Consider the following 18676-nt stretch of genomic DNA (forward strand, 5'->3'; position numbering starts at 1 on the left):
AAAAGACAAAGAGAATAAGCTGGGTCTAGGGCAGTGATGGCGAACCTTTTGAGCTTGGTGTGTCAGCATTTTGAAAAACCCTAACTTAACTCTGGTGCCATGTCACATATAGAAATTTTTTGATATTTGCAACCATAGTAAAACAAAGACTTATATTTTTGATATTTATTTTATATATTTAAATGCCATTTAACAAAGAAAAGTCAACCAAAAAAATGAATTCGGGTGTCACCTCTGACACGAGTGTCATAGGTTCGCCATCACTGGTCTAGGTGGATCTTCCTGTGCCTGGCTGAGGCCACAGAGAGAGATCCAGACAGCAAGCTGAGCCTTTATTTTTTAGCCAGTGGTAAAGAAGGTAGTGGTCACCATAGTTGCAATGTTCTTGTGAGTTTCACTTGTTTTGGCAGCACTTGCTGCACCTCCCACAGCCCATTAGCTACCCAGATAAGATCTAGGGATCCTCATAAGGTCAAGCTTAATTACGATAAAAGGGCTGTGCCCTCTAAGCTGGGACTTGTTTGTGGCTTTGCCAACAGGTCAGTCCAAGGCTTAACCCTATACCCGCTCCCTACACCAGTGAATTTACTCAAATTCAGATTCTAAAGTCAGCACATAGGGTAAAAACTGTATACAGTTAAAACCTACTTTTCATTTTTTTAAATCCTCACTTGAGAATATGTTTCGAGACAGGTAGAGAGGGTGGGAAGGAAAGTGAGAAAGAAAAGAAGAGAGAGAGAGAGAGAGAGAGAGAGAGAGAGAGAATAGGTTGTCTCCCTTATGCACCCTGACTGGGATGATGCTTCAACCAACTGGGACACCTGGCCAGGGCCAAACTCACCTTTAACCTGATGCATAAAGTTTGCGTATAATGCTGCATAGTTTACGTATGCACACTAACATTTGAGAAACATGGAGCAAGATGAAAGGAAGCTTCTAAACCAGATGAGTGAACTTTCAAATCTATCCTTAAGATAAATGTAAGATAAATATCTTCTTCCTAGATAAGGAATTTTAAAATTGATCCTCCTTGCCCACAGGGTTTATATTTTCAGCTTTAAATTTGAGTCTCTAAAATGTTAATACATGTCAATAGAAGCATTTCGCTTTTAATTTGGAAAGTACTTGGTGCCTGCCCTGGACACAGTAGGTACTCTGTAAATGTCGGAGGGATTTAAGGCCGATTCAGTCTATTCCTTAAAGAGTTGTAGAAAAATTAAAGACCTCTTGAGAAAATGACTAGATTAGCTCAGATAATTTCATAAAACAAGAAAATACGATTTACTGTACCCAATATCAAGCCTTGCTATTGAGATACCTGGTATAGTGTTTAAAACTGTGCAGTATTGCTGCAGGGGCTGAAAAAAATGGATGAATGGGAAGAGATGGAAAGCCAAGAAATATATCAACACATTGAGCAGAACTTAGTACATTATAAAAAGAGTATTTAAAATAGGAGAGGAAGAATAAAGTAGTCAATAAATATTATGGAATAATTGGTTGTCTATATTCTTCTCCCTCACTAGTTCCTTCCTCCCAAACTGTTGATCTGTCTACCTAGCTACCTATCATTAGATGTGTTTCTCAGACCATAAAATTAGAAGAGTCTATTGCTTACATATGTAACCTTGTTTTTGATATTATATATAATATATATATTACACTAGAGGCCCGTTGCACAAAAATTTGTGCACTCAGTGGGGAGGGGGGTTCCCCAGCCCGGCCTGTGCCCTCTCGCAGTCTGGGACCCCTCGGGAGATAACGACCTGCTGGCTTAGGCCTGCTCCCAGGTGGCAGAGGGCAGGCCCAATCCCTAGGTGCAGCCCCTGGTCAGGCTCAGAGCAGGGCCGATTGGGGAGTTGGGGCGCCGCCCCGTCATGCACAGAGCAAGGAAGATTGGGAGGTTGCCATGCCACCCTCAGTCACGCTCAGGGTAGGGCCGATTGGGGGGTTGGGGCACCGCCCCCTGTCACACTCAAGGCAGGGTCGATGGGGAGGTTGCAGCGCCACCCCCTGTCACGCACAGAGCAGGGCCGATCAGGGGGTTGGGGCACTGCCCCCTGTCACTCACAGAGTAGGGCCTATAGGGGAGCTGGGGCACCGCCCCCTGTCACACACAGAGCAGGGCGGATCAGGGGGTTGGGGAGCTCCCCCCTGTCACTCACAGAGTAGGGCCTATAGGGGAGCTGGGGCACCGCCCCCTGTCACACACAGAGCAGGGCGGATCAGGGGGTTGGGGCACTGCACCCTGTCACACTCAGGGCAGGGCCAATAGGGAGGTTATGGCTCTACCCTGTCACACACAGAGCAAGGCCCGTGGAGGGGGGTTGGGGCGCCACCCTCTATCACCCACAGAGCAGGGCCGATCAGGGGGTTGGGACGCCGCCACTGTCACACTCGGGGCAGGGCGGATGGAGAGGTTATGGCTCTACCCTGTCAAACACAGAGCAGGGCCCGTGGGGGGTCGTTGGGGCGCCGCACCCTGTCGCACACAGAGCAGGGCCGATCAGGGGGTTGGTGCGCTGCACCCTGTCACACACAGAGCCGCAGGGCAATCAGGGGGTTGGAGAGCTCCCCCCTATCAGGCACAGAGCAGGGCTGATCAGGGGTTTGGGGCGCTGCCCCCTGTCACGCTGATCCTGGTGCCGGGAGCCTTGCTGCTCCGCTGATCCCGGTGCCGGGAGGCATATTACCCTTTTACTATATAGGTTAGAGGCCTGGTGCACAGGTGGGGGCCGGCTGGTTTGCCCTGAAGGGTGTCCTGGATCAGAGTGGGGGTCCCCACTGGGGTGCCTGGCCAGTCTGGGTGAGGGGCTGAGGGCTGTTTTCCGGAAGCGGGTGACTAAAGCTCCCAACCGCTCCTTTTTTTCTTTCTTTTTTTTTTATTCTGGGCCAGCTTTAGCTCTGAGGCCTCGCCGCTGAAAACATCGATACAATGTTGCGGTCCGGCTGACTTTCAGTCTGGCTGGTTTCTGGGGTTTTGTTTAGCTTCTTATTTGCAACATAGTACATAGTTGCTTAGAGTTGCAACTTAGAGGCCAGCAGCGGCAGGCGGGGAACGTTGGAGTTCCCCGTCACTGGAGCAAGCAAGCCTCCCTGCTCCCTTCAGTGCATGGCTGCCAGCCGCCATCTTGGCTGACAGTTAATTTGCATAAGGATATGCTGATTAGCCAATGGGAAGGGTAGCGGTCGTATGCTAATTACCATGTTTCTCTTTTATTGGTGTAGATACTTACATATGTAAATCTTACCTTGTTTTTGTGTATATATATATATATATATATATATATATATATATATATACATATATATATTTATATATACTAGAGGCCCGGTGCACAAAAATTTGTGCACTCAGGGGTGGTGCCTCAGCCCGGCCTACACCCATTCACAATCCAGGACCCCTTGGGGGATGTCCACCTGTCAACTTAGGCCCACTCCCCGGGGGATCAGGCCTAAGCTTGCAGTCAGACATCCTTCTGGCAGCCTGGGAGCCCTCGGGGAAGTCCAACTAAAGGCTTAGGCCCCCAAGGGATCAGGTCTATACCATTAGTTGGACATTCTCTGTGCTGCCACGGAGGTGGGTGAGGCTCCTGCCACCACCACTGCACTGGCCAGCCATGAGCCAGCTTCTGGCTGAGTGGTGCTCCCCATATGGAAGTGCACTGACCACCAGTGGGCAGCTCCTGCATTGAGCATCTACCCCCTGGTGGCCAGTGAGCATCATAGCAACCGGTCATTCTGCCGTTCAGTCAATATGCATATTATCCTTTTATTATTATTATATAGGATGTCCCTATTTCCTCCCTTTTGCCCCCTCTACCTAGCTCTTGCCCCCCACTTCTCTCTGGCCATCACCATACTGTTGTCTGTGTCCATGGGTTGTGCATATATTTTCTTTGGCTAATCCCTTCTTTAAATTCACTTCTTTAAATTTTTATTTTCAGATAAGTGCTTATATCTGCACTATTATATATTTTCTATTATAACATTTAGAATTAAGATATTTTTTAATTGAACCTTTGTAAATTTTAGCACAATTTAATAAATTATGCTAGAAGCAATTAGGAGATTTTTCATGTAATGCAGATACATTTCAATTAATATTTTATTAATTTCTAATTTTTTAATATTTTAATTTGAAATAATCTCATACATGTAAAAATAAACTATAAAATACTACAGCATATTATATGTATCCTTCACCCAGTTTCTTAGGTGTTAATAATTTAAACATAACCATTATACAACTAACAAAATTGGGAATATATTTTTCTTATAATCTCTTTAATGTTACTTAATCCATTTACTTTGTTTTTGTTAATCTTCACCCAAGGATATTTTTCCATTGAATTTTAGAGTGAAGGGAAAGGGAGAGACACATTGATTGGTTGCCTCCTGCACATGCTTTGATAGGGACTGGGGATCAAGCCAGCAACTGAGGTACATGCTCTTGACTGGAATCAAACCTGGGACCCTTCAGTCCACGGGCTAATGCACTATCCACTGAGCAAAACAGGCTGCAGCTTAATTCATTTACTTTTAAGTACTTTTTTATGTGTCTTTATATTTAAAGTGGGTTTTGTTTTTTATTCACCCTCATAATCTGTCTTGGCTTCTGGGGCCCACCTTCCTTACCGCCAGGGACCTGATTGTGTCTGGGGCAGCAAGGCGGGGCCGGGCCTGACCTGGATGGTGGCGCGCTGGCAGCTCGCGCTGTTCCGCCCTGTCTGTAGTATGCAAATTAGCCACCATCTTTGTTAGCGGTTAATTTGCATATCGTGCTGATTCGCCAATGGGAGGCATAGCGAAGGTACGGTCAATTACCATGTTTGTCTATTATTAGATAGGAGATATATATTTTTTTTTAAGGCCTGGTGCACGACATTTGTGCACTGGGGGGGAGGGGGACCCCTCATCCCGGCCTGCGCCCTCTCGCAGTCCAGGACCCCTCACTCCTTACTACCTGCCTGCAGCAGAGGTGGGAGAGGCTCCTGCCACCACTGCTGCACTTACCAGCCATGAGCCTGGCTTCTGGCTGAGCAGCACTCCCCCTGTGGGAGCACACTGACCACCAGGGGCAGCACCTGCATTGAGCGTCTGCCCCCTGGTGGTCAGTGCGCATCATAACAACTGGTAATTTGGTCTATTTGCATATTAACCTTTTATTATCTATCTAATAAAAGAGTAATATGCAAATTGACCATCACTCCAACACACAAGATGGCCCCCCCCATTTGGTCAAAGATGGCCGCTCCCATGTGGACACAAGATGGCCACCACAAGATGGCCATCAGGGGAGGGCATTTGTGGGTGATCAGGCCAGCAGGGTAGGGCAGCTGGGAGGGACCAGGCCTGGAAGGGAGGGCAGTTGGGGGCGATCAGGCCTGCAGGGGAAGGCAGTTGGGGGAAACCAGGCCTGCAGGGAAGGACAGTTGGGGGCGACCGGGCCAGCAGGGGAGAGCAGTTAGGGGCAATCGGGCCAACAGAGGAGCAGTTAGGTGTCGATCAGGCTGACAGGAGAGTGGTTAGGGGCAATCATACAGGCAGGCAGGCAGGCAGGTGAGCAGTTGGGAACCAGCAGTCCTGGATTTTGAGAAGGATGTCCAACTGCCCATTTAGGCCTGGTCCCAGGATCGGGCCTAAACGGGCAGTCAGACATCCCTTGAGGGGTCCCTGATTGGAGAGGGTGCAGGTTGGGCTGAGGGACACACACATACACACACACACACACACACACACACACACACACACACACCCGTGCACAAATTTCATGCACGTGGCCTCTAGTATAGGATATATAAGCCTACATATAAGTTCTCTAATGTTATTAAACTAATATTATTTTGAAACTTGATGTTTCTATTTTACTGATTTTTCTTTTCTAGATATTCCCCTGTTGGTACATCTTTCCTGTACATTACTTTAATGGATACATAACATCCCACTGTATAATCATATAATAATTTGTTTATTAGTAGGTATATAGGTAGGTTGTTTTCTAATTTTTTATTGTTATGGATAATGTTGAATTGAAAATCATCATACATGTTTTCTTTTACATATGCATGAAAGGTTTTCTAGAAATATGCACCTAGACTTGTTGGGACCTGAAATACAAATATACTAACTTTTTTAGTTTTGCCAATTGCTGTTAGTAGCAAATAAAACAGTTCATAATTATATTCCTTGAGGGAACTTTTCTAAAGTCTCATCAAAATTTTGTCATTCCTGCCTTTCAAATTTTTACTTATGGTTGTGAAATTTATTGTGCTTCATGGGTATTTTAATTAGTGGTCCCAAAGTAGTCGTTAGAGTAAACAAGTTTTCATATATTTCAAATAGTGAAGATTCAGTATTTGCTAGTACCTGCTGTGTCACGTGGAATGTCATCATTAACATTTCTCCCTTGTAATGGCAGGATGTTAAAGCTTTGTCAGGAGAGGGCTCCAATAGGAAGAGGACTTCTCTTCCTGGTTCAGGTTTGTTTTCTTCTGTTGCCTCTTGCTTCTGCTGCAAGGTTGGTCAGTGATGCAGATGTTGGGGGAAATCTGCTGGTGTTCAGCTGTGTTTCTGCAGCACTCAAATCCTTGGCCACTGCTCGGTCCTGGCGGTGGCCAGTGACCATCTTCCTAGAACATGCAGGGCAGACACTGCCTGCTCTGGCCTGCTCTGGCCCAACAATCCGCGGACTTCTCTGACAGGGGTAGGCTGCGAGCACACCTTCTGGACTCTCATTCCAAGTTTCCCTTCTTTGGATATCCTCTCTCAGCTCCAGGGTAGTCTTGTTACACTTTTACACTTTTATCACAAAAGTAATTATCAATTTTTCATCTTTAAATTTCAGTGTATTTTCTGGCTCCTGAGTAGATTCTTAGACTAATATACACATCACTCATTTCCAATTGACTTGTAATGCCATCTCTATCACAGATTAACTGTTACATTCATCAGGTGATTTCTCTGTTAATTCACCTTTTTGTTTGTTTTTAACATGCCAATTGTTAATCATTTAATTGTACTCGGATTCACTTTTAAACCATTCAATTATAAAAAAAATTCAATTACATTTACTATAGTTTATATGTACAAACTATATATTTAAATTTTAAAATACTATAGCTATATTTTATATTAAATACATTAAATAAAATATTTGATACATAATTAATATATAAGTAGATTACATATTATAATATAATTTATATATATGTGACATCATTATATAAGCAGACTGTATATTACAATTTTAAATATATATACAGATACATTTTACATTACCTGTATAAAAATGCTTAATATTTTATAGTATGTGTTCTCCTCTTCTTCTTTAAACTCATCTTGGATTCTACTTACCCTTTGTTCTTCACATTAATTTTAGAATTAGCTTCTCAGGTTCTTCAAAAGTTTCTGGAAAATCAATTGGTATTTAATAAATATAGATTCATTTAGGGAGAATTACCATTTTCCCAATACTGAATCTTTCCATTTGTGATGAGGGTATCTCTCTACATTTATCTAAATCTTTATTTTGTCTATTAATAAAAAATTGTTTTCTTTACAAATTACTTTGGTTAATCTTTATTAGGTACTTTATATATTTTTGTTATTTTAATGAACAGAATTTCTTTTAATAATACATTTTTTTGGTGAATAAAATAATTTTCATATGTATACTTATCTGGTGTCTAGAAAGCTTACTGAATTCTCTCATTAGATCTAAATTTTGTTTTGAGAGTCCTGTGAATTTTCTAAATGCACCTTCATGGTGCTGCTGGGGATGAAACTCCCCTGTTTTTTGGGGGGAGCGAGGTTCTTGGGGTACCACTGAAAGAAGCACTTTTAGAAGCCCCCATGGGAGGATGGAATGTGGAAGAAGGCTTTATTGGCATGGAGTTACATTTCTTGGGTTACAATGTACCATTTCTCCCATGCCAGTTCTGGAAGTGGGGCAGTTGGGAATTCAAGAGAATCAGAATGAGGGCCAGTGTCCAGAGTTTCTACTTCATGTTGTAGCTGGGTAAAGTCTGGCATTCAGGCCAGACTAAAGTCCATCAGTCCATGCAGGTGCAAGTGAGTGCAGCCCCCTGCAGCAGGAGTCCCTTGAGAGAGAGCCTGAGAGGGAGCCAAGGGCTCACTTATTTGCTTAGAAATTTAAATATTTAGGTTTGATGTGCTTGCAGTGGCCACACCCATCCTGGCCCACCTGTTTCCAGGTGTGATTGACAGTCAACCAGCCTCCCTTGTCACTCATACATTACTGGGGTAGTGTCTAAACTGCCTTTGTCCAGTCCCTTCCCTCAGCAATGAGAGGGGAAGAGATTTGGAGTGTAAAATGCAGCTTTTGGCAAAGCTGAACAAATGGCATGCCTATACTATTTGGGCTACCTTTTGACTCCTTTCTTGTTATTAATGACCAGGTTATTTAGTAACAATATTATCTGTTAATGGAAATTTCCCCTTACTGTTTCTATTTTTCAAATTTCTCAACCTTCTTTCATTGAAATTGGTTCTTTAATATAATTAACTTGAGGTCCGGTGCATGAAATTCGTGCACGGGGGCGGGGGGGGCGGTCTCCTCAGCCCAGCCTGAACCCTCTCCAATCCAGGACTCCTCGGGGGATGTCCGACTGCTGGTTTAGGCCTGATCCCGGGGATTGGGCCTAAACTGGCATTGGACATGCGTCTCATAATCCTGGACCGCTGGTTCCTAATCGCTCACCTGCTGGCCAGCCTGATCGCCCCTCACTGCCCCCCCTGCCAGCCTAATTGCCCCCAACTGCATCCTCTGCCAGCCTGGTCACCCCCACTGCAACCCCCCACCAGCTTGGTTGACCCTAACTGCCCCCCCACCAGCCTAATCACCCCTCAATGCCTCTGAATGCCAGCCTGATTGCCCCTAACTGCCCCTCCTGCTGGCCTGGTCACCCCTAACTGCACCCCACTGCTGACCAGGTTTCCCCCAACTACCCCGTCTCTGCTGGTCTAGTTGTTCCTAACTTACTCCCCCCACCAGCCTGGTCACCCCTTACTGCCCCCCCCGCCGACCTGGTCACCCCACACAGCCTGCTATTCAGTCATTTGGTTGTCCCTCACGAACCCCCCTGCTGGCCAGATCATAGGCAGCCATCTTGTCAGGGTGTGAGGGTTAATTTGCATATTACCTCTTTATTATATAGGATACATTGTTTAATAGAGGTGGTTATAAACATCCTTGCTTTATTACTGATTAAAAGGAATAAATCTAAAATTTTACCATTTAGTATGATATTTACTATAATATTAGGTCAAAACACCTAAAGAAGTTCCCTAATATTATTAGCTTGCTATCAATTTTGAATCAAAAGTAAAAGTCAAATTTTACTAAATGCTTTTTCTCTATTGTGATAATTATATGATCATATAATAGCTTAAAGTAGAAGATAATATTAACAGATATTCTAAAATTAATACATCCTTTAATTACTGACTAAACCTTTCTCGTCATGAAAGCTGTTTCATAAATTGATTCATCAAACATTTAATTAGAATTTTTGCATATGTGCTTATAAGTTTAATTATCCCATGTTTCCTTTCTTATTCTGTCATTGCCCAGGTTTATATCAAGGTTTTGCTAGTATCCTATCTAATAAAAGACAAATAGGGTAATTAACTGTACCTCCGATACGCTTCCCATTGGCTAATCAGGGCGACATGCAAATTACCTGCCAACCAAGATGGCGGCCAGCAGCCACACAGCTGAAGCAAACAGGAGGCTTGCTTGCTCCAGTGATGGAGGAAACCAAGGTTCCCCGCCTGCTGCGGCCCAGCTCTGAGCCTGGAAGCAACAATGTTTCAATTATAGAAGCTAAACAAACCCCAGACCCCTGCTTTTAGCCGGCCAAGGTCTCAGAGCTGGAGCTGCAACAGTGTTTCAATTATAGAAGCCAAACAAACCCCAGAGACCTGCTTTCAGCAGCTGAGGCCTCAAGCTGGAGCCGGGCCTCAGAGCTGAAGCTGGCTCTCAGCTCCAGTGACAGCCATAGAAGGTAAATAAATCCCAGAATTTAAAAAAAAAGAAAAAAAGGAGAGGTTGGGAGCTTCAGTCTCCCACCAGCCTGAAAACGGCCCTCAGCCCCTCACCCAGGCTGGCCAGGCACCCCAGTGTGGACCCCCACGCTAAAGGGGGTATGGCCAGCTGCAAACAGCCATCATCCCCTCATCCAGGCTGGCCAGGCACCCAAACGGGACCCCCACCCTGATCCGGGACACCCTTCAGGGCAAACCAGCCAGCCCCCACCCATGCACCAGGCCTCTATCCTATATAATAAAAGGGTAATATGCAAACTGACCCTAACAGCAGAACGACTGGGAATGACTGGTCACTATGACACACACTGACCACCAGGGGGCAGATGCTCAATGCAGGAGCTGCCCTCTGATGGTCAGTGAGCTCTCACATGGGAGGAGCTCTGCTCAGCCACAAGCCAGGCTGATGGCTACCAGTACAGCAGTGGTGGTGGGAGCCTCTCCTGCCTCCTCAGCTGTGCTAAGGATGTCCGACTGCAGTTTAGGCCTGCTCCCCGCTGGCAAGTGGACATCCCCAGAGGGTTGCTGGGCTGCCAGAGGAATGTCTGACTGCCATCTTAGGCCCAATCCCCCCGGGGAGCAGGCCTAAGCCAGCAAGTGGTCACCCCCAAGGAGTCCCAGACTGCGAGAGGGCACAGGCTGGGCTGAGGGAACCCCCCCCCCCCCCGCCGAGTGCACAAATTTTTGTGCACCGGGCCTCTAGTTGTAAAATAAGTGGGGAATACATTTACTTTTTTTCCCATAATGTGTTGAACAATTTGCATTAGAAAGTATTATTTATTAATTAAGGGTGCTTTTCTACAAGATTTTTTACTAGAAATTTTATTTTCCCCAGAGTTACACATCTTTTCAGTCATTCTGTATCAATATGACTGAATTTATATAATTTATATTTTTCTGAAAGAATATGCAATGTATGTACATTTTAGTGAAGTTCTTTATGGTATTTTCACACTGTATTTATATATCCATTTTTATAATCTCTAATCATTTTTGTCTCTTTGCTTTGTTTCTTAGCCAGTAATGTTTCTAAAGCAATATTTAATTTGTATTTTTTAAAGACTTTCTGGTTTCACTGACACTTTCTACTAATTTTTTACGATCTCTCCCTTGATTTACTGCTTTTATCATAACATCCTCCCTTCTATTCTCTTTTGGCTTTTTCTCTTCATTTTTTGTTTGTCAATTTTTTAAATTTAATTTTATCTCATAAAAATCTTTTAAAATTTTAAATTCGGTATTATCTTATATAATAAAAGCCTAATATGCTAAGTGTCCGGTCATCTGGTCATCCATTCAACCAATCAAAGCATAATATGCTAATGATATGCTAATGATATACAAAGGCCACTCAACCACTCGCTGTGACGTGCACTCACCACCAGGGGGCAGACGCTCCGACCAGTAGGTTAGCTTGCTGATGGGGTCCAGCTGATCAGGACTGAGTGAGACAGGCTGGACACGCCCTGGAGTCCTCCCACAGTCCCTCCCTGGCTGGCCAACTTTCCACATCCCTCCCTGGCCCTGACCGTGCACCAGTGGGGTCCCTCAGCCTGGCCTGCGCCCTCTCACAATCTGGGACCCCTTGGGGGATGTCAGCAAGTCAGTTTTGGCCTCATCCCACAGGCCAAGCCGAGGAACCCCACTGGTGCATGAATTCATGCACTGGGCCTCTAGTATTTCATAAGTTTTGATATATTGTAGTTTATTTTGCAGTTCTAAATATTTTACTATTTCCACTGTGATTCATTCTTTGACTAAAGAAATATTTACAAATGTAATTTAAATTTTCAAATGTATTTGTGCCTCATAGATATTTTACTTCTAATTCCATTACATTTTGGCAAGAAGATTTAGTCTGATTATGGATTTGGGTTTGTCTAAACTTATTTCATAGTTAGTACATAGTCAATTTTTATAAATTTTGTATGTGTTTGGAAAAAGTGTACATTCTATAAATGTGGTGATATGTACATAAATGCATTGTCTACTACATCACATTTTTATTGCCATTTGTATGCTTTTGTCTTTCAAATAAAAATATTTTATTATATGTACAACACAATTCTAAGTATATTTCAACTGTATATAATTATTAATAAATTTCTGATACATGTATTTCACCTGTATGTTAGTGGATTTGCTGGCTTTTCCTTATATTTCTCTAATTTTTAAATATATTTTGAGACTGTCTTGTTAAGTGCATGCAATTTAAGAATTATTATATCTTCCTAGTAAATTTTTTTTTCTAATAGTGATTTCTTCTAACTTAAAGTCAATTTCAGTTATTAAGTGACTACACTGGCTTCCTTTCCATTTAATTTCCAGTTCTATCTTGCTGTCCCTTTATTTTCAACATTTTGGAGTTGCATTTAAATATGTGTAAAAGATATAGTGCTTACCATATTATGTATGTCAGCTCTCTTTTACCAGTCTTTTTCCGTAGTGACTAGATCTGGCCAGGGAGCAAGAGTGTCCTCTGGTGTGGTGATCATGTTTCATAAATAGAGGATATCTAGCCAATATATTTCAGGTTCATCAGAGAGTTGACTATTTGCTTCTTTAAGTCACTGAAATAGTGGAGTTAATTTATCACTGCATAGCCTAGACTATCGTGACTAATTTTATAATCAGATTATAACTGAATTTGTATAGTTATTGTTTTCCATCTGAGAATCTGCATTCCAATCTTTGGTTGAATATGATAATAATTTGTTGTGATTGCTGTTATATTTGGCCTTGTTTCTATAATATTTTCTGATTTCTTTTTATCATATATTTTACTTACTTGCTTTCTCCACCTTTTTATCTTCCACTAGATTTTTAATAATTAATTTATTCTTCCCTTTCCATATTCTATTTTTTTGGAAATTATCATTCAATTTTCATTATTTTAGTGATTAGCCTTAAATTTTTAATGTGACCAGTTGTCTCAATCATGTCTAAATTTAATCAGTTTATCTCCACTGCCTCTAAATAATTCAAAAGACCTTGAAAATTTTAATCCAATCACTCTCAAGTAGCCTGGATTTTTTTACTCTAATTGTGCTAACTGCCCACTAAATCAGTAATTGTGACTTTTTATTGTAAAGTCTAAATCTATCAAAAATTCTAAATAATTTATGTAGAATATTATAAGCAATTTCTTTGCTTATCATTCTACCTTCGAGATTTAATTTATTTTTTATCGAAGAGCAGTCATTAATTGACTTTTCAATCAGAATCTAAAATGATCGAATTTTCTGTCTTAAATGCCATTATTTTGCATTAATATTTGAAATTGTTTCATTGGAACTCTTGAACTTTCGGTGGATGATATTTTTTTCTCAGACATTTGAAGATATTATGCCATTTGTCTCTTATATTTTTGCTAAGATATAAACTGTTAAAAAGTCTTAGTTCTTTTGTAAGTAATAAGTTTCTTTTAAACTTGATCTTCTTTAAAATTTTTAAATGCTTTTAAAATTATTTTCATCATGATGTACTTAGGTCTGGATTTATATTTATTAATTGGAAAGAAAACTCATTTATTTAAGGTTTATGCTTATATAAGGTTCATGTCTTTCACCTGTTCTGGAAATTTTTCAGCCATTATTTATTTGAAATTTGCCTATTTCCAATTGACTTTATTCTCTTCTGTTGAATCTTTTATGCAGCATAAGTAGGATCCTCTCATTTAAGCCTCAACGAGTCTTTATTTGTATGTTCTACTTCATCTTTTTTGTTTCCTGGATAATATAGTCTTACTTAGTTTTTAGTTTATATATTCTTTTTTATAGAATTTATTGGGATGATATGTGTTTATACAATTATATGGGTTTCAGGTATACAATTCTATATTACATCATCTGTATATTGTATTATATATGCACCAACCCAAGTCAAGTCTCATTCAATCACCATTTATCCCCCCAAAACCTCTTCTATCTCTCCCTACCCTCCTTTTCTGCTAATCCCCATGCTGTTGTCTGTGTCTATGAGTTGTTTTGTTTTTGTTTTACTTAATCTCTTCACCTTTTTCACAGAACCAAGCAAACCCCTTTCTCTCTGATAGGTTGTCAGTCTGTTCTTTATCTATGAGAATTTTTATTTTGTTAGTTTATTTTGTTCATTAGATTCCATGTATGAGTAAAATCATATGGTACTTGTCTTTTCTGACTGGCTTATTTCAATTAGCATAATACTCTTCAGATCGAGCCATGATGTTGCAAAATGTAAGGTGTTCTTTTTTATGACCAAGTAGTATTCCATTGTGTAAATGTACCACAGGTTTTTTTTTATCTGTTCATCTACTGATGGAAACTTGGGCTGCTTTCAAATCTTGATTATTATAAACTGGAGGCCCAATGCACCAAATTCCTGCAAGAGTAGGCTTTACTTCCCCTGGCTGCTGGCACCAGCTTCCCTCAGGGCACCCGGAGGCACCCTGGACCCAGGCTTTCCTCGCAACCCTGGCTTTGTCCAGAAGGTTGTCTGGAAGGATGTCTGGTCTAATTAGCATATTACACTTTTATTATTATAGACTAGAGGCCCGGTGCACAAAAATTTGTGCACTCGGGGGGGAAGGGGGGGTCCCTCAGCCCGGCCTGTGCCCTCTCGCAGTCTGGGACCCCTCAGGAGATAACGACCTGCTGGCTTAAGCCTGCTCCTGGGTGGCAGAGGGCAGGCCCAATCCCTAGGTGCAGCCCCTGGTTGGGCTCAGAGCAGGGCTGATTGGGGAGTTGGGACGCCGCCCCCTGTCATGCACAGAGCAGGGCAGATTGGGAGGTTGCGATGCCACCCTCAGTCACGCTCAGAGTGGGGCCGATTGGGGGGTTGGGGCACCACCCCCTGTCACACTCAAGGCAGGGTCGATGGGGAGGTTGCAGCGCCACCCCCTGTCACGCACAGAGCAGGGCCAATCAGGGGACTGGGGCACTGCTCCCTGTCACACACAGAGCAGGGCCAATCAGGGGGTTGGGCGCTGCCCCCTGTCATGCACAGAGTAGGGCCGATAGGGGAGTTAGGGCACCGCCCCCTGTCACCCACAGAGCAGGGCGGATCGGGGGGTTGGGGCGCCGCCACTGTCACACTCAGGGCAGGGCCGATGGGGAGGTTATGGCTCTACCCTGTCACACACAGAGCAGGGCCTGGGGGGTGGGGGGTTGGGGCACCTTCCCCTGTCACACACAGAGCCGCAGGGCGATCAGGGGGTTGGGGAGCTCCCCTCTATCAGGCACAGAGCAGGGCTGATCAGGGGGTTGGGGTGCCTTCCCCTGTCACGAACAGAGCAGAGTGGATAGGGAGGTTGTGGCCCCGCCCCGTCACACACAGAGCCGCAGGGTGATCGGGGGTTTGGGCGCTGTCCCCTGTCACGCTGATCCGGTGCCAGGAGGCCTCATGGCTCTGCTGATCCCGGTGCTGGGAGGCATATTACCCTTTTACTATATAGGATAGAGGCCTGGGGGCCGGCTGGTTTGCCCTGAAGGTTGTCCTGGATCAGGGTGGGGGTCCCCACTGGGGTGCCTGGCCAGCCTGGATGAGGAGATGATGGCTGTTTGCAGCTGGTCACACACCCTTCAGGGTGGGGGTCCCCACTGGGGTGCCTGGCCAGTCTGGGTGAGGGGCTGAGGGCTGCTTTCAGGCTGGTGGTTGTTGACTGAAGCTTCCAACCGCTCCTTTTTTTTTTCTTTTTTTTTTATTTTATTCTGGGCCAGCTTTAGCTCTGGCTCTAGCTCTGAGGCTTCCGCTGCTGAGTGTTCTATAATCGAAACAATGTGTAACTCCAGCTCTGTTAGAATGTTTCAAACTGCCAGCTCAGAGGCCGGCAAGTCAGGCGGGGAACGTTGGAGTCTGCAGTTACTGGAGCAAGCAAGCCTCATGTTCGCTTCCAGCTGCCTGGCTGCCGGCCGCCATCTTGGCTGACAGTTAATTTGCATATACTCACTGATTAGCCAATGGGAAGGGTAGCGTTTGTACGTTAATTACCATGTTTCTCTTTTATTAGTGTAGATAATGCCACAATGAATATGGAAATGCATACTTTGATATATTCTTCTTAATGTGAGCTTTATTTCATGTTAATCTCTTAAAACCAGCTCTCAGTTTTAATAATCATATTTCTCATTTATTTTTTTCTTATTGATTTCAGAGTAGAAGGGAGAGGGAAAGAGATAGATAGAGATAGAAACATCCATGATGAGAGAGAATCATTTATCGGCTGCCTCCTGCATGCCTACGCTGGAGATCCAGCCTGCAACCCAGGCATGTGCCCTGACAGGGAATTGAACCATGACCTCCTGGTTCATAGGTCGATGCTCAACTACTGAGCCATGCGGGCCAGGCTTAATTTTTTTTATGTTTATTTGATTTCCCTCTGAAGCCCTCTTATTAGTCTTTCTTTGTAAGATTCTATTTTTTACTTTGTACCAAATCATTTTTAAAATACTTGTAAACAGGGTAGGGCAAAAGTGGGTTTATAATTATTTGTATGAAAAATAATACAATAATTAATAAATAATAACATAGGAATAAACTCTGTTTTGCATACTCACAACTGTAAACCTACTTTTGCCCCACCCTGTGTATGTATATGTATATATACAGGGTATCCCAAAAAATGTTTATACACTTTGAGTAATTATTGATTCCAAAGGGCTAAATATTTTTAAAAAAGAAAGATTAATTGAGCTATTAGTGCTTTAGTGTGTATTCTTTTGGGGAGGACACCCTATGTATAGCAATTCTATAACTAAGATATATAGACACACACACTCACACACACACATACACACACACACACACTGAGTGGCCAAATTAATATGACCACCCCATTAGTACTTCGTTGGGCCATCTTTTGCCTTCAGTGCTGTGGCAGTTCTTCTTGGCATTGACTCCACGAGATGTTGAAAGGTGATGCGAGGAATCTGACACCATGCCTGATGAATAGCACTGCCCAGTTCTGTGAGATTTGATGGTTGTGGAACCAGCTGCCTGATGGCTCTTTTAACTTCGTCCCACAAATGCTCAATTGGATTGATATCTGTTGATTGTGGGGGACACCTAAGCAAGGTAAAGTCTCCCTCTGTTCTTGAAACCACTCCTGCACAATACGAGCACCGTGGCATGGTACATTGTCTTATTGGAAGAAGCCATCTCCATTGGGATACGCCATCAACATGATAGGATGAACCTGATCAGCAACGATACTTAGGTATGTTGTGCTATTCAGATGTTGTTCCACACGAATTAAAGAGCCCAAATCATGCCAGGAAAATATGCCCCAAACCATAACACTGCCCCCACCAGCTTGAAGGGTTGTACTCATGCATGTGGGGTGCATGCTTTCATGCTGTTTCCGCCAAATTCTCACTCTGCCATCTGCATGATGCAACTGGAAATGTAATTCATCGGACCACATGACTTTTTTCCAATGTTCGACTGTCCAATCTTTGTGTTCCTGTGCGAATTGGAGACGTTTTATCTTGGTAACTGCAGACAGCAAAGGTGTTTGAACAGGCCTTCGGCTTCCATATCCCATAAGATGCAGTGTATGGCTAATTTGCCTACAAACGTCAGATGGTCATAATAATCTGGCCACTCAATATATTTATACACATATTTTAGTTAAACAAAAAATTTATTTATGACTTTTCTGGCCCAAGGGTATAATTTCTCTTAATTTCATTTTCATCAAGAGGGAAGATTTCCCAGGGCCCAAGTCTCATTCAGTGACTACAATTCCAACTGTGGCTTTTCTGGAACCAAGACCATGTCCCCTGTCTTCATAATAATACCCTGTCTATTGCATGCTGGGCTTATTTTTCATTTCACATTTTCTTTATCTTGTATTTTAGATCTTATTTTAAAGTGTATCTCATTTGCTTTGCTCTTCAGACTTCAAGTTCTTGACACATAGCATTTTTCTTTCTTTTTTTCTTTTTTTAAATATATTTTTATTAATTTCAGCTAGAAACATCAATGATGAGAGAGAATAATTGATTGGCTGCCTCCTGCACACTCCCCACCGGGGATTGAGCCCACAACCTGGGCATGTGCCCTTGACCAGAATCGAACCTGGGACCCTTTAGTCCACATGTTGACACTCTATCCACGGAGCCAAACCTGCTAGGGCCCTAGCATTTTTCTTTTTTTACAAGTGTAGCTATGTTTTTGTTTGTTTGTTTAATTGCTATATTTTATTTAGTATTTTAAAGTTTTTGGAATGAGTATATTTGAATTCACCATGTTGTGAGACTTAAATTCAGTCAAATTTTATTTGCATATTTTATTTTAGTTTTTTGCATAATTATAGATTTTCATAGATTATGAGTTTATGCCACCTTTTGCACTATTGATAAGCTTCTTACCTATATGAAAAATAATTTGTCCAAAGTATTTCTGTTATTTTTAGACTTCTACCATAATTGTCAGAACATTAAAAATTTGCTATTTTATCATTAGCACTTAATATTGGGTAATACATTGATTTTTAATGTAGGACTCAGACTTCCTATTTTTTATATTTATAATTTTCTAATAGGCTAATAGATTGCATAATGTTTGAATTATATTAGAAAATCAAAAGAATCACATTTAAAGGGGTTTGGTGACAATAAAAAGAGGTTAA

Source organism: Myotis yumanensis, unplaced genomic scaffold (genome assembly GCF_028538775.1).
Source record: "Myotis yumanensis isolate MYYU_CA2020_CCGP unplaced genomic scaffold, mMyoYum1.0.hap1 SCAF_8, whole genome shotgun sequence".
NCBI classification, from domain to species: Eukaryota; Metazoa; Chordata; class Mammalia; order Chiroptera; family Vespertilionidae; genus Myotis; species Myotis yumanensis.